Source organism: Amblyomma maculatum, chromosome 6 (genome assembly GCF_055883805.1).
Source record: "Amblyomma maculatum isolate TAMU_Amacu chromosome 6, ASM5588380v1, whole genome shotgun sequence".
NCBI classification, from domain to species: Eukaryota; Metazoa; Arthropoda; class Arachnida; order Ixodida; family Ixodidae; genus Amblyomma; species Amblyomma maculatum.
In genome coordinates this window covers 114144735-114161686 of record NC_139349.1, presented here as the reverse complement: position 1 = coordinate 114161686, position 16952 = coordinate 114144735, and positions in this window count along the sequence as shown.

Below are 16952 nucleotides of genomic sequence, written 5' to 3'. Positions count from 1 at the left end.
AGTATGATAATTAAGGCTCACGGAAACATTTTATGGGAAATATGTCGCGAAGCTTTGCTCGGGAAATCGGCTGATTCTTCTAAGGCTCTGCTTTTTTAAAGGATATTCTCTGCGCAAGATATCACTGCCATCCAGTTCATGTTCATATGTAGTCCCTAAAATTAGAATGGTTTTGTCTTGCCACAAAAAATGTGTCTCCCAAGCGGACATGATTCGCTAGGGCCGAGTGTAGTGACACGTGACACGTGATAATGTACTATCCGCTGTCATGAACTAGAGGCAGTCCTGGCAAAATCCCACTCGTAAATAAGCATTGGTGTGCTGCATTAGCATCGCTATCGCAGTTATAGCTGTCGATGTTGCAGTGCTTTGGTATCCACGCTGTCTCGAAGAGCACAGGCTGCAACGTTTTCATTGCCCGATGAGCCAGTTAATATTGGGTGCGCCCCCAAAATCGGGGTTAACCTAAATGTGTATGACCTTGCATCTTGGTGAAAAATGGAAAATCAAACTAAAGGGATCTGTTGGCGTTTTAATTTCAACAACATCAGTGAAAAAAACATTGTGGTAGTTCATTAGCAAGCGCGAAATTGAGACAATAGAGCGTGTGTTCAGACTGTACCCAATAAAATATGCAGAAAATATATATAAGCAAATTACGCGTAATTCAAACGTGCATTGAGATGAGGTGTGTAATCGAGTTAGAAGGCGATATCTTTGTACCGGTAACATTACATTAATCACAGTGCAGCGGCTGTCATGATGTCGATATTTTCTGCACGTTCACGCTGCCAGACACTTTCTATGCATCAGAGTGTATTCTTTGCTCTTTCTCTGTGCAGCTCAAACAGATAGGACACAGCAAAACAAGTAGATGGTGCGAAATACGCGCTAGGCATTAAACAATAAACGTTCCTTTCAGGCGATACATCTGCACCTGCTGCCACTAATTCAGAACAGTTATGTTTCAAAAATAGAAACTTGATACATTCTATTACGGTCGTGAGAAAGATTTGCGAAGAATGAGGGGGAAAAAATGCGCACACCTGAATGGGAGAAGAGAATTACTAAAACTTGTCCGCACAGGTGCGTTACCTATAGATTTGCTGTGGCTCCAGCTTGAACTTACTTCCATTTGATTGTTCGCTAGCACGAATGCTGTGAATTGCTGAGTGGGCACGGGATCTGTCCTCGGATTATGAGTCCTAACCATCACCCTTGTGTGACGCAGGCTTTGCTTGCGCTTTCTATCACCTTGGTATCTCCCGCGCCTGCCGGTTTCTCATGCCCTGCCGCCCTGCTGATATCAAGTCAGAGTAACGGCCATCTCGACTACGCACCGTCCATTGGTCCAGCAACAGCAGGAGAGTTTGGTGCATCCATCCAGGGAATTGCCATCTCGTCAACGCTGCGGTACAGACAGCCGGCCTCTTCGACATCGCCACTACGTGTTAGTCTTTTAAACGCTTCGCACACCAATTCTTGATTAATTACGTACGAGAGGAGTCCTCGGATTATGGCTCCTAACCTTGTCTAAAGAAGGTTTTGCTCGCGCTTTTCGCCGCTTTGGTATCTCCCGCGACTGCCGGTTCCTCATGCCCTGCTGCAGTGCTAATATCAAGTCAGCGTAACGGCGATCTCGACAACGCACCGTCGCTTGGTGCCGCAACAGCAGAATATTTTGGGGCACTCTTCCACTAAATGGATATCTCATTAACGCGCCGGTGCAGACAGCCGGCCTCATCGACATCAACACTAAGTGTTAGCCTTTTAAATGTCTCGCACACCGATCCTTGCTTCTGTGGGCACGGGAGAAGTCCTGGGAATATGACTCCAAACCATTACCCTTGTCTGTAGCACGTGTGTAAAGAGTTTCTGTTTACTAAGCGGTCAGATCATCGTCATTTATTTCTTCTCCCGTGCCAACGGCTTTTTGTGACACTATATGCGAATGTTTTTCGATGCTGTTGTTGCTCCTATGCTCAAAAAACGTTGAATTCAATCCCGATCCTTAGCATCGTACGCGTTCTCAACCCCTGCTAGATATCGAATCTTTGCTGGATGGCCCTTGTGAATAAACGACTGTCTTGTTTAAACTTTTGAAGTATGTTCTTGCGTGTTCGAATTGTCAAACGAAACTAGCAGCCGACGTAAGGCGCATAAAATTGGGCAGAAAGCATTTCAAACTCAAATGGCAAATTTTCAAAAACGGCTAGTCGACTTGGAAGAGAGAACAGAGTCTGTCAACCAATTGCAGCACACAAAATACCCACCTTGAAGCAATCTGTCACGCAACTAAAAGGCACTAATGATGAGCTGCGCTTCTGTTTGGACAAATTTGAAGATCAGTCATGTCGCAATAACCTGATTTTTCATGGGCTTCCTGACAGTTACGAAACATGGAAAGACACCGGAAAAAAAAAATATCTGCCCTTTTCTGAGTCACTAATCCTCTTCCTTCTGACGCGATTGAATATGCATTCCACTTAGGCAGTTTCTCGTCAAATAACACCCATCCCATCATGGAGAAATCTCTAAATTACAAGACTAAATAAGCACTTCTTTTTTTTTTGCAGAAAGAGTTTAAATAAAATGAAATATCTGTCACCGATGATTGCTCCACTGCTACTCGCATGGCTGGTAAAACTCATTTAATTCGGCAAAAGTCAACCAGGTTCTCCTTTTTTTAAATTGCACTACAAAAGTTATATATCAACAAAAAAAGTTATGTGTACAGCTCAATCTCTGATAGCGTACACGAGGTTGAGTCACGGCAAGAACGCACAAGTAACAATGCGGGCGAGCAATCAGTTTCATTTTAGGAAAGGGCGAGGAGCAGTGGCCTTTGATTATTTTCATCCACATCACCCTTATCAGTCCTTTTTGGCGACGTAAGAAGCACACTTAATAAACGCGACACATGTTCACCTCTGATTGACGCATGTTCTGCTCACATCATCGCTTTAAGTGAAACCTAGTTGTTTCTGGTTAACATCCCTGCCTTCCGCCCTCCATTTCTCCTCCTCCTCCTTTAGCATTAAACTAATGTTGTTCACTCAAAAATGTTGCATACCCCATCAGCATTCACATTTTACCGTTACGGTAAAACTTCGCCGTGGAGGCTAGTCATAGTCATAGACTAGTCATATCTAAAGACTTGTAATCCTCGCGTATCCACATCAACAGCAACTTGAAATGGTAAGGGTTTCAGTTATCCTTGGGCATCACACAATAACTTTTGGCATTTGTTATCGTGCACCCTATCTCTAGCTAACTTTTCTAACGACCTTCACAACGCAATAAATATAGTTCGCACACGTTCCCCCCTGCACCTTTAAGCCTTCTCGGCGATTTTAATTTTCCTAATATGACATTGAACTTAGCCCACCTCACCTTACATCCTTTGCTTCTGAGGGCAATGAATTCTTACATCTGTGCTCTAAATATTCACTCTCTCAGTTAGTATTGCCATCTACTAGAATAACATCAAGCAATTCGACGCTCTTGACCTAATACTAAGCAGCCCTTCTGACTACGCATCTTCTTCCTTGAATAAGTGACCATGCACGGTCTCATTTTTGTTTGATGCGCGCACAGAGCTCGAGATATTGCGAGATTATAAGCAAGCCAACTTTGACGCCATAAATTGCATTTTGTAGCGAAATCTACACTACTTTTGGTTGTTAAGCCGTCGGCGGGCACCATGGCAGAAACTGCCAACTTGGGTCTATCGTTTCACATGAGATGGTGTGTCAGAATCAGCCTGCCAGGACCGCGGTATTCACGTTACCCCTATAGGCCACTAAGACACGTTCATACGGCTAGGTTAAAGCGGGGCTTTATATGCGGGCTGGTAGTCAGTGCTATTGAGTTATACCCTTAAATACAGAGCTTTTGGGTTCCCCATATTTATATTCAATAAACGCCTGTGCCACCAATACCTAAACCGCTGGTGAACTTTGATGCGTTAAAGGAACGCTGGTTGTGTTCGATGCAACACTCGGTCGCCCGCAGCCGACATTTTCGCTTCACACCCTGTTCAGAGGAATTAAACCCGTGTAATGTTTTATTGACTTTCTTCCTGACGGTTTCGATGACCGCTCTGTAAAATGTAACTGGGAATCCTTTGCACCGAAAGGTCATGAACATGGCGATAAACATATTCCTTGCTTCAATATTACTACTCACTTCAACGTGCCATGGTTTAATTCACACACCAAACGTCTAACAAAAAGAAACGTCTTTATCGCTTGTTTAATTTTTACCTACAGATACCCGCTGGTTTGCTTGCAAATAAAATAGTATCTAATGCTTGTATCACAGGATTAGGAGAAGCCAAAACAAATTTCCTCTCTAACACTTCCGTCCATGCTTAAATCAAATCCAAAGAAATCGTACCCCCCAGTTAACCCGTCTACCACTGACCATATTGCCAATAAAAATTCTTCGCATAACCCTGTTCCCGCTAATCAGTGTGCGATTGTTCTTAAGCATTATTTCATGAAAAACTACCTATGCCACAAACCTTCTTTCTCCTCTTACACGTCATCACACTTCACTCAGATGCCCAGAATAATTGTAGATGTACAAAGTATTATAAGTCAATCGATAACCTGCAGCGAAATTTCCTAAATATGCTTGTGCTTATAGCTCATTATTCTTAACAAAAAATTTTCAGCAGTCACTGGATACATCCTCACTTCCCACTGCTTGAGAAATAGGGAAGTTGGTTCGAATACACAAATCAGGCGATAAACTAATCCTGCAAACCACCGACCCATTTCCCTCACCAGCACATGATGCAAGTTCCAAGAGCACATAATTTTTTCTGAGCTCATTACCTTCCTTGAATCAAATTCATTTCTCACATCATCTTAACATGGCTTCCGCACAAATTCCACGGCGCCTTAGACTGTTCATCTGAAGCCTACTGCATACTTTTAGATTTCTCAAAAGTGTTGGAACAAGTTTCCCACGAGCTCTTTCTTTACAAATTAAAAGCTTTAAATATTAACTACAGTGTTCTGAAATGGATTGAAAGCTCCTTTACTAATCGCTCGCAATTTGTTGCAGCAAACGGCAATAACTCCCCGCTAACTCCTGCGCGTTCTGGTGTACCTCAAGAATCTGTTCTCGGTCCACTTTTTTATTTACCTACATTAATGACCTTCCCTCTACTGTGTCTTCTAATATTCATCTTTTCGCTGACAGATGCGTTATTTCACGCGCACTAAGGAGCACTAGAGACACTACAATCCTACAAAGTTACTTAACTGCTATAGCCTGCTGGTGTAATAGTTGGCTCATGGAAGTATACTATCAAATGCAAAGCTATACACGCATCTAAGACAGATTCCGGTCTCAAGAATTAGGCCTACTACCTAAGTAACCTGCTTTGGTATCAATTTGTGCTTATATGAACTTCGGGGTTTTTATTACAAATAATTTATCCTAGAATACCCGCAATATTTACTTCATCAATAATGTTAATCGCATGCTAGGCTACCTCCGTATTAAATTTTCTAATTCCCCATTTTCCCTTAAATTGCTGTTTTTTAGGTCTCATATACGTCCTAAACTTGAATACGCACCATCAGTATGGCATCCTGCTTATTGTCACGTGGTGGTGACAATGCCGTTGACAACAAATCAGGAGGCTTGATCTTCACGGAAATCAACTCTTTATTGAGCTGACTTGCGCCCGCAAAAGAGCTAAGCGATCGGCGGCGGGGACAGCAGCAACCGTGGCCAGCGGGCGTTGATCTACGAATTCCAGTTTCACTTGTCGGCACTGAATTTAAAGGCGGTGTAGAAAGATCTAGATAAAGCCGAAAACTGTGACTAGCACAAACTGGAACATTGTAGAAACACACGCGAGCGAGTGGAATCTTCCAGATACAACCCGACGCATTTTGCGCGACAAAGAATAAATAAAGCGTCGTCTCGCGACAACGAGTATGAAACACAGAATACAGAATCAATCCGCGCGCTAGCATCAAAATAGTAAGGCTGGATGCAAGCGGCTGTCGAAAAAGAACAAATACAGATTTAAGTAGTTCGCGGCACTATGTCACTCTAGCCCTTTCTCTTGAACTTGTTCCAAATAATTCCACTCGCTTCGTCCTTTCTAATTACATCTGAACAGCCAGCATATCATCACTGAAAAGTAGGTTCGTATTACCCCTTTAGCGTCTCGCCGTAAAATCTCTCGCGTAGTATTACTTCATAAAATATTTCACCATCCCATTAGGCATACTGAACTACTTTTTTAGTCCCTCTATTACTCCCATCGCATTGACCACGTTCACAAGGTTGGTCTGGGTCGCTGTAACACAAACTTTTTTTCATTTTATATTCTTTTCCTTCTTTTTTGGAACCCCCTTCCTGCTGAAATTGCCCATCAATGATAATGAACTGTTTCGTAACTGTATAGCTAGCATTGCATAATTAGGTGTACCTTACATTTATAACCCCGTGATATGATTGTGTATATTTAGTTAACTTTGTATGATTAGGAGATACTTCTTCTGTGTTGTATGTTTAGCGGCATTTCTTGTTTATCATTATATAATTTGACCATTCCCCTCTGTAATGCCTTGGCCCTGAGGGTAAATAAATACATAACTAAATAAAATATATCTACCTTACAGCTGGAACACTTTTACCGAAGAGAGTTCGAGGATTCGTAAATGATACCGTGTAAGCAAATTAAATTCAAAAAATATTACCGGAATGCATGAGAAATTTCGGATTGCATTTCTTTTGCGGGCTCAAATCAGCCCAAAAAAAGCGTTGATGATTGTGAAGAGCAAGTCTCCTCATTTGTTGCCGACGGCCTTGTCGCCACCACGTGACAACACTTTGTGAAGGAAGTAAGTGCGGATTACTGATGTCAGCTCTTTGCATGCCTCTTTTTGATATCTCTAAAACTTTTTTTTATTACTTAACTAGGGCCTGAACGGGTAAATGTATCTATAAAGGCGCTGAAACTATTTATTTATTTACTGATACTGTCAGCCGTAAGGCCGTTACAGGGTGAATAAAAATACATGTAATTAAGAAACACACAGCCACAAGTACAACTTTATACATTTCTAGAAAAATCAATTCCAAAAATGACAAAATCGTCCGGCTCTCCAGATACAGGACTTTAGCACAACACTGGCGAAAAAATTATTCACTAAATAATTCTGCCTGCAAGCCACCAAAATCACAACAAGGAAAAAATATAAAAACTTAAAGTGACAGGGATATCTAGTCGGGTATGTGACTGTATAAGCAATTTTCAAATTGAAGCATATTGTCGGTTTGCAGAAAGGCCTGAGGCAGGGAATTCCATTGTGTTATTGTTCTGGGGAAAAAAAAAATATTTAAAGCAGTTAACCCGGGAATTCATAGGTGTAACCTGATAGCTGTGAGAGCTTCGTACAGGACGACAGGAACGCAGTTACAAATAGGTGCCTGCGTTTATGTTGAAGTGATTATAACACAACAGATAAAAAAAGTTTAGCCTGGCGATCTTTCGTCGTTTAGATAGTGGAGGAAGTTGTAATTCTTGTAGCATGTCAGTCACAGAATCTGTGTATCTATATTTTGATAGAATAAATCTGGCCGCCCTTCTTTGAACCTTTTCAATCTTGTCAATTTGTTTTAACTGATAGGGATCCCATACGACGCTCTAGTATTCCAGTGTCGGACGTACCAGCGCGAGATAGGCAGTCAGTTTTTCTTTTGTGGAAGCAAGCTTCATTTTCCTTTTAATAAACCACAACTTATTTTCGAGTTTTGAACATATGTTATTAATGTGTGAATTCCAACTTAGGTTAGAGGATACAGTAACACCTAAATATTTAAAAGAGCTCACACGGGTTATAAGTCGCCCCTCTATTTCATAACCAAATGAAAAAATATTTTTAGTTTTGTTAGTCACTGTAATATATGAAGTTTTTGTGTAATTAATTTTCATTTGGGAAGTTGTGCACCATTGATTAATAGAGTTCAAAACTGAATTTATTGCCAGCAGGTCTTCTGGCTTTGAAATGACTGAGTAAATTAAACAATCATCCGCAAACAGCCGGACTGTAATATGGGGAGGAAGTGAGACTGCAATGTTATTGCCATAACATAAAAAATATGGGCCCCAGCACAGACCCCTGAGGAACACCTTATGGCACACCCAGGATGTCAGATTTCGCGCTGTCTACCTCAACAAACTGGGTTGTGTTTGTGAGATAAGATTTTATCCGGTGTAAAATATGTCTGTTTACGCCAAGGCAAATCAGTTTGTTAAGTAGTTCATCATGGTACACACGGTCAAATGCTTTGCATCCACTTGATTCCTGTCATTTATTGCTTTTGAAAAATCATGCACGGTTTCCATAAGTTGAGTAATAGTAGACAGGTTATTACAACGATATTACAAAGCATTCTAACAAGAGAATGAGCAGGTATAGGTGTCGCCACTTGAATGGCGCCGGTAAAGCTTAAGTGTTGGACAACAAAACAAGGCCCCGGAATGGAGCCGTCTCTGAACGGCGGAGAGGGGGAGACGAAGGTCACAATGAGATCTAGATGACGATGGAAAAGTAAATAATTTAACATCGTTACATAATCCTTAACCCTCGTAAACCGCATCAAGATAGAGGAAAGATGCTTGCACGGCTCCAAGAGGGCAAATTGCGGCACGTGAGAGTCAAAACGCTACACTGAAACTTTCGCTGCGTTATCAGTCTAGATGTATTTATGACGGCAGGAATACGCCGAGGAAAAGTAAAAAAATCTGCTTCGGCAGCTCTAGTCTAAGCAGCAGCTCAACGTTCTTAACCTTCAGCCAGTTCATTGGGCAGATTCTTGCGATAAAAGCTATAGTTTGCAGGTATATTAGCCAACGGGCAGAAATGGAACGCTAACGATAAGGCTTGGTTCTAAATTGTTCGCACCGAAGCGAGCAAGCCGTACCAACTGATAACTGCATAACGCCGAGAGAAGAAGAAATCACTATCTGTCCAGGAAGGAAAAGTAGGTGTTAACATCCTTGTTGCTAAAAGAGGGACGCATTTGTATTGGTAGAGTGTATATACTGCAAAGAAAAAATACCAGTGGCCCGAAACAGCAATGAATTTTTCTTTTTTATCAAGATAAAGCCTACATAGTTGGACAAGGCAGATCATTAGGTTGCTAGATGGGTTTCAGAAGAGTAAGATGGAGAACGAATCGCCAGTGCCGTGTAAAGAAAAAACGTTATCAGGCATTAGCATAGAGTCGCCACTTTCTTGAAGGAAGCCGACTGAGAGGAGTACAAATGAACATTTACAGATTGCCGTCCCCACCTTCACTTCAGGTTACCTTAGAGGAAACACAGTGGCGGTTTTTCAGGACAGCACTACACATCACCAGGCACGCTTTATTCATACTGCACCAACGAGGCTTCGCCGCCTGTGTGTGACATGCCGTCTCTCAGTTCGTAAGCCTTGGTTTGGTTCCCGCCCAATTTGCATTAACTGAAATTGCTTTAGAACTCAATTTCTTTTCATTCGTTACAGAAAGCTTCATGTGGTTTTTGGCATTATTCTGGCTATTTTAGGCCTGTCATTCTACATCTAGTCTCCATACACTGTTAGCTATCTTTGGCACTGTAGATGACATAGCGAGTTAAGGTGTGTTCATACTACTTTCTGTACAAAGCCAACACCTGCTTTTCTGTGTGCACATTCCAAAATTGCGCCTGGCGATAAAGCTATGGAGTGTTTTATTAATGCAAAAACGTTATATCTCCAATGAAAGACAGAATATATCGCTGGAATAATTTGTGCAAAACGTCGACGGGACATGACCTCACAAGCAAATCGCATTTTTTTAACTTGATATAAATTATATGGACGGTAATGTATTAGTCCGTAATGAGTTGTAATAATACCGGGTATTGCGTCCTGACTTTGTGCCCACTCCACATTCGTCTTGTGTCGCTGACGTAGAATTCGCTATAGCAACAGTGACGCCAGCCGTTGTTCAGCCACCGAAGCGGCAAGTTAGAGTCAGTGGAGACGCCAAACAGAATGAGACATTTATTACTCACTGGTTGAAAAGGGGACCAGTTTCTAATTGATACAAAGATTCACTGCAGCGACTTTTGTCGCCCATTGTAAACGCATTCAAGTATCCACTGCTGTGGAAAGGATATTTGTCTCCATCGCCCTCCCTCTCCTCTGCTATTGCTCCCGGCTCGCGATATCGCCGTTAAGGTATCACTAACGGACCTCCGTGTGGCGCCATATTTGATGTATTTTTTTTTTTTCATATTGGTCACGCAACTATTGTTCGCACAGCTTTCCTCGTTCAATCACACCCTTTTCTTTGCCTCATTGTCGAACATTTGCTAGTATAGCATGATAGGGATTGAAACCGATATATGTGCCTCTAATTACATGCCTAGTATCCTCATTAACAAGAAGTGAGATGGAGGAACGAGTGTTTTAAAAAAAGTAGGATTCCAGATGGTACTGTCATAGTACTAGAAAGAGCACAGAGGTCATCCATGCAACAGATCGCTTGGTGGCCTGCACCACAGGTGGTAGAGCAGGACTCCTGCTACGCTGCGCGGGAGGGCCTTCGCCTTTATATACTTAGGTGGTCCGACATGTCACGAACATTTTAGTTGCTCCCCTTCCTAACATAGGAGACTGCAGACAGAATATACGAAACTCTATCCTCGTTGACTTTTCACTCTGTCGTAGGAAGCTTGTATTCCTTAACGCGTTACTATGAATTCTGTTCCATCTCTAAGAAGAGTTAGCCAGCTAGACAATTTTATCTGATGCTGATGTTTCCTTTGACAACTGCATGCTATCCGCTCCAGATCATGTAGGATTAAACCGCGGGTTGGCAGTGCATGCTTCTTTTTCTTTTCGCCTTTATTTTCTTTATTTGTGCTAAATAACTGTACACGAACAGTTGGTTGGAACCATAGCCTTTACGGCTAGTAATGGGTCCAAATGAAAAACAAGTACAATGTTACTGCAGACCGTGTACCGAAAAACTTCAGAATTAGCACACAAAATCAATTTATTTCGACAGTTACGTGAAAATTAGATAGTGTTTTAAAGATGCCGATAAGTTATTTTTTTCCTTAACTTCATTTGGGATTTCATTCCACACATGGGCTCCACTATATTATAGGCGTCTCCGGCCGTACATACTATAACAGGGTGGTAAATTAAATAGGTTGTTAGTTGCAGCTCTTGTTTGTTTCATTGGTAATCTAAATAAACTAAGGGGCTGGAGGTTGTTAGATTTTATTACATTTCAGCTATCTTCAGTTTATACGCCATTGATAGCGGTAATATGCGAAGCTGCTGAAAAAGTGGCCTACTGGGGTACTATTTGAATAAGTTATCATACGAATAGCATACGAATGAGCATATTGACAAATTGTTACGGCGTATTCTTTGCAACTTGTGTACTGCGCTTTAGCGGCCCTGTGCCACAGCTGTTATTCTATAGTCAGACCTGCACTGTTCGCCCTAAAAAAAAAAGGCGAGGCGAAAAACTGGTTTCGCAACTGCACAGAGGGTCATATTCACCGCTAAACGTTATCTGTTATTTTTAGACACAAACTTTTCTGTGCGGCCGAACCGAGGTATTTAGAATAAGGTTCGCCTAAACTACCAACATGTGCAGTCTACCGTCAGTGTTTTCCGAGAGAATTCGCCACGTCTAGCATAATCAATCTTGCAAGAGTTCGATCATTTATATGCGACCGACAGCTGTCAGAATGAAAAATGTTTTCGCTCCCATGCGGCAAGATTTTCCAACTCGATGGTCGCGCGATCCTAATCTGAATTTCACATCGGGCCAAAAGAAACGTATGGCTACACTACCTGACGGTGCACAGAGGAAGACAAAGTGACGCGTCCCAATTTATGGGAGTTCTCTGAGCAGTCAAATTTCAAGAGCGAATAAATTAGTGCAATGTATAAAACCGTAACTTGCTTTGAACGGCCGAAACCGATACAAGTGCCTCAGTAAAACATATGCCCCATCGCTCAGAAGTACTAGGTTTATTTATTTTATTTTATTTATTTATTTATTTCATAAATACTGCCGACTGCCCTTTGGCGGTCAAGGCAGGAGTGCACAAAGAAAAAAAGAAAAAAAAATTACAAAGTAGTAACAACCAAATAACAGCAACACAGGGCGATTACAGTACGAGAACAAAATTCAATAAGACCAACGGGAAGCAAAAAAGTACAGGCAAATCATCCGACGTCAAACAGACTAAGTGAACAGAATAAAAACAAGGAAATCGAAATACACTGTGTACTAGACGCGCTACTGCGATACATGAGCCGAAACAGCAGACAAGAAAGATTCTGAAGATACCAGGTTGGTGATATTGCTTGGCAGTCGGTTCCATTCGGAAATGGTGCGTGGAAAGAAGGAACAAGAATATGCTTTTGTTCGGCATCGTGGCATCAAGATAGTCCGTTCGTGTTTGTTACGGGTGGGGCGTGTTGTGTTGTATTGCATGTAACTCTGAAACTTCAGTTTTGTTTTATTATGTATGATATTGAACAACATTTTTAGTCGGTGCTGCTTTCGACGGGATTCAAGCGTGGGAAGCCCAGATCTGTTGAGCAAATCAGATACCGAGACCTGCCGACCATAAGCGTGGTAAATAAACCGGAGTGCTTTCCTCTGGACGCCTTCAAGAATTTTTATATCCGTTTTTGTGTGCGGATCCCATACAGCGTCGGCGTATTCGAGCACTGGACGCACAAGTGATGTGTATGCTGTCAGTTTAGTTTTGCTCGTGCAATGCTTTAGGCGGTGCTTTAAAAACCGAAGTTTTTTGGACGCTGCTGAGACAATGGACTGGATGTGTGCGCTCCAGTTCAGGTTGGATGTCATGGTTACCCCAAGATATTTCACCTGAGTCACTGAGTTGATCGGAAGGCCATTGATTTTGTATGTGCATTGGAGCGGTTGTTTCTTCCGTGTTACTGTCATTTTTCCGCATTTTGAACTGTTTATACCCATTTGCCAAGTACAACACCAGCTAGAAACTGCTGTTAAGTAGTCAGCTAGGAGTGCCTGGTCTTCGACTGATGTGATACTATGGTATATAACACAGTCGTCGGCGAAGAACCGACAGCGTATGCGTGAGTTGAAGGACAGGTCGTTCAAATAAATAAGGAAGAGAAGCGGCCCAAGGACTGAGCCCTGGGGAACTCCTGAAAGTACTGGCGCTTTTGTGGAATGAGATTCAGATATCTGAACAAACTGATGCCGCTGTGTAAGGTAGGAATCTAACCATTGTACTACTTGCCGATTATTTAACCACCACCTTATTTTTAACAAAAGATTGCCATGCGAAACCCGGTCAAACGCTTTTTCGAAGTCAATGAAAATTAAATCTACCTGTCCATTATTGTCTAGTGACATCATAATTTCATTTGTAATATGAATAAGCTGCGTCACTGTCGACAAGCCTTGCCGAAACCCGTGCTGGCTTTCAATAAAAAAACCGCTTCCCTCTAGGAATGAACTTATGTGCTTGAAAATAAAATGTTCCAATACCTTACTGGACGTACATAACAAAGAAATTGGCCTGTAATTCTTCACGCAAAGCTTCTCTCCTGATTTGTGAATGGGTATCACCTTTGCTGTTTTCCAATCGTTTGGAATTTCTCCTGTCCTGAGACTTTCAGTAAAAATAATGAAAAGGTATTTAGCGCACCACTCAGCATATCTGTACAGAAAAGCGTTAGGGATATCGTCTGGTCCAGAGGATTTTTTTGTGTTCAACTCCAATAGAGCCGAAACAATACCCTCCTCGTTAATAATTAGGTCTGGCAGATTGAAATGGCTAGTTCGAGATTCGGAGACTGAGTTGCTGTTACTCAGGAATACAGAAGAAAAGTGCTCATTGAAGGCAGTCGCTAAGCAGAGGGAGTCGGTAACAACTGTGTTGTTAAGGAGAAGTTTGTTAACCGGGTCTTTTTTCTGTGACAGATGCCTCCAGAACTTTTGGGGGTCAGTTTTTAGAAAATTGTGCATCTTGACATTAAAAAAGTGGTACCGTGAAGATTTTATTTTTGAACGCAGTTCAGCCCGAAGAGCCGGCAAAGCACCACCAACTTTATTACTTGACCTTGATAAGCGCTTCACGCGACGTTTTAACTGTATGATCTCGCGTGTTATCCAGGGACATGCCATTTTCAGCTTCTTATGTTTAAGCGGCACGTACTTGTTGATACATTGATGAACCGTACTTTTGAATTCTAACCACAAGTCGTTCACACTTGTACGCCCATCAGTGTATTTTTTTGCAAAGGATTCAAACGTAAGTTCAAGCTGGTCTAGAACGCTTTCATCCTGAGCATTGTTAAAGTCGCGAAACACTTTTCCTGCCTGATGAACAATTACTGGTCGCAGCAATTCGCTTTTAAAGAGCACCGCTTCATGATCTGATATTCCGGGAAAGACATCTGTCGAAAAGCCCAATTGACTAACAGGGTCCGATATAAATACTAGGTCAAGAAGAGAACTGGTATTTTCTGTAATGCGCGTAGGTTTCTGAACAACCTGGTTTAAGTTATAGTTGAAAGCAATGGTGAGCAAAGCATCCGAGTTAACACACAAATTTTGATCGCACAGAGAATCCCAGTTGATGTTTGGCAAGTTAAAATCGCCGCAAACGATAACATGGCTATAGCGCTTTGTATGTTCATTTAAAAAGTCGTGCAGGTTGTCCAGTACAGAAGTATTAGCATTCGGTGGTCGATAAATAACACCTATTAAAAGACTAAGCTGAAGAAGACGGAGAACAACCCAAACCATTTCAGTGTTGGTGTGATGCGGTATCAGCGTATAGTCAATGCCTTTCTTTATCAGAATAGCGACACCGCCCCCTCTTGAAGTGCGGTCGCGACGAACGATTTCGTATTGATCGGATGTGATAACTGCATCATTCGGAATTGCATCATGAAGCCATGTTTCTGTCAGAACAGCAGCGTCAGGATCGTGTGTGAAGAGGAGGCTTTCAAGTTCGTCGAATTCATTTACTATGCTTCTAGCATTAATATTAAGCACGGAAAAGGAATTCAATGATGGCTGTGTTCTTAGTGCTCCTGAGCTCTGTGTGATACTTTGTGCGGACACGAGTTTGGAAACGGACCGTCACTTTGGAGCGCAGGGAACTCTTTCATTGCGGGCGTCGTCCCATCGATACAGTTTGCCGTTTATTTTAATTTTGTCAAACTTGAGCATGACCTTCTCTTCTTTCAGCCTTTGCTCTTTCGCACTTTCCCAAAGCTTCTTTCGTATTGACTGAACGCGAGGGGAGAAGTCCTCGGATATACTATAGCCTGAGTTTTTCAGATTTCTACAGCTTTTGAGAATTCTCTCTTTGACCCTCCCGTCAACTAGCTTAAAGATAACTGGTCTGCATTTGTCCTCTGCTGGCTTCCCTATTCTGTGGATACGCTCAATAGCCACATCCGAAATATTCAACCGGTCCAGAAGAACATCCTTGCAGACCGTGTTCTCAAGGTCTTGGGGCGTTTCGTCCTCGGTTTCATTAACGCCAAACACAATTAGGTTGTTCCGCCTGCTTCTATTCTCCAGGTCGTCTACTTTCATAAGTAGACTGTCGACAGTTTTTTCCAGTGATTCGACTTTAGAGGTGTAGTCAGTAACCGTTGAGGAAATATCCTCTAGCTTTTTTTCGATAGCAGACAGTCTCGTGTTAGTAGAGCTTGTATTTTGTTTCAGCTGTTTAAGGTCTTCCATTATTATTTGCAGCATTTCCTGTGTCGAAGGACCTGGGTTTGGTTCAACGTCACCACACATAGCAAGCACGTCAACAAAACAATGATACATTGCTGTAAGGAGCGTAACTAACGGCCGTGGGCACGGCAGAAGCAGTAGGCACACATTGTCACTGCGGTAAGAGTAAACAGGTTGTTTGTCTCTTACCTGGACAAAAAACAGGAACGGATTTGTTAGCCGCATGGTTCCAACGCCTCCGCCGTGCCCACTGGTCGCGAACCGGGCAGAAGCTTCTCTTTTATGTGCTGTGACTGGTGACGTAGTCGATGGTGGCGTGCAATGCGCATGCAGTAGTGGTGTCCAGTTGCGCAGTCCTATCAGTTTGGTCTTCGCGATGCATTCCGATGAAGAAATCACGCCGGAAACACGATGGTCGGTCCAATTTCCAGTGCTGTCGTGGTACGCCCCCTGTGATGCGGGTTCCACGTTCACGAAAAACACGGCCTGGACAAAAAACAGGAACGGATTTGTTAGCCGCATTGTTCCAACGCCTCCGCCGTGCCCACTGGTCGCGAACCGGGCAGAAGCTTCTCTTTTATGTGCTGTGACTGGTGACGTAGTCGATGGTGGCGTGCGATGCGCATGCAGTAGTGGTGTCCAGTTGCGCAGTCCTATCAGTTTGGTCTTCGCGATGCATTCCGATGAAGAAATCACGCCGGAAACACGATGGTCGGTCCAATTTCCAATGCTGTCGTGGTACGCCCCCTGTGATGCGGGTTCCACGTTCACGAAAAAAAACGGCCTGGACAAAAAACAGGAACGGATTTGTTAGCCGCATGGTTCCAACGCCTCCGCCGTGCCGAACACACAAAACAGAAAAAGCTATGAAATTGCCCGCCGAGGAATTTCGAGCTGGCCCTTCGAGAATCGAAAGGAAGGAGATTGTTTCTATCCCGGGCTAACGGGGTAATAACAAATGCAAGAAGCTAGATGTTGGCGACCATGGAGACGTGGGCAAAGCAACTACGCCTGAGCTGGATAGGCAAGCACACTCACCGGCAGTACGGGCCCATAATTCCTGGTAATGCAGATGAACCGCTGTGTGCCGGCAGCGCTGAACTCCTTACTCTAAAAGCAGCACGTAGACGTACGTGTCTCTGCTCCAACGCCTGTATCTAGTGGGG